The 853-nt window shown below is 32.1% G+C and overlaps 1 protein-coding gene across 4 annotated transcripts in view; it reads right to left on the bottom strand.

Annotated features, from left to right (window-relative positions):
* Nucleotides 1-853, bottom strand: part of LOC106875882 (golgin-45) — a 52,373-nt gene that overhangs the window by 8,149 nt on the left and 43,371 nt on the right. The gene's annotated exons all lie outside the window — the stretch shown is intronic.

Below are 853 nucleotides of genomic sequence, written 5' to 3'. Positions count from 1 at the left end.
AAATTACAGATATAGGGTAAAGGATTATTAATTCATTAATAATTAATAATTTTTACCAAGTAGTTCGGTATGTAAAAAACCATTATCAGTAAAGAACTTATATAAAAAAGTTCTTTTAAAATTATAAACATAATTAAGGGATCAGCAACAGTTGCTTCACCATATACTGAAATTTAGAAATAGCAGTTAAAGTGCTAATCCTACTACTACAATAAGTCTCCAACAGATAGCAATGCTTGTAACTCACAAAGGCAAAACAAGAAGAAAAAATAACGAAACTAATCTTTCTTAGTCAATCATAGACACGTTTCTGGATCAGAATAGTAAAAAAATTCATTTCCGTCATCAGTATGATATTCTAGATTATAAATTTGAAAATGCTGGCAAAAACCATGTATGCTCGACCAGGCGACGTCACGCATCACATAAGATAAGCAGCATTTCCGAATTTATATAGATGAGTCAATCCATATCCATCCTCAAGAATCACCATGTGCGTCACAAGCAACACCACAGAAAATCTACGGTTTACTATCAAGGAGTGATATGTGATGTGCGACGTCGCCTGATCGAGCATACATGGTTTTTGCCAGCATTTTCAAATTTATAATCTAGAATATCATAACGGAAATGAATTTTTTTACTATTCTGATCCAGAAACGTGTCTATGATTGACTAAGACTGGTTAGTTTTGTTATTTTTTTCTTCTTGTTTTGCCTTTGTGAGTTACAAGTATTGCTATCTGTTGGAGACTTATTGTAGTAGTAGGATTAGCACTTTAACTGCTATTTCTAAAGTTCGGTATATGGTGAAGCAACTGTTGCTGATCCCTTAATTATGTTTATATATATAT

Source organism: Octopus bimaculoides, chromosome 3 (genome assembly GCF_001194135.2).
Source record: "Octopus bimaculoides isolate UCB-OBI-ISO-001 chromosome 3, ASM119413v2, whole genome shotgun sequence".
NCBI lineage: Eukaryota > Metazoa > Mollusca > Cephalopoda > Octopoda > Octopodidae > Octopus > Octopus bimaculoides.
This window is presented reverse-complemented; position numbering and strand designations above follow the sequence as displayed.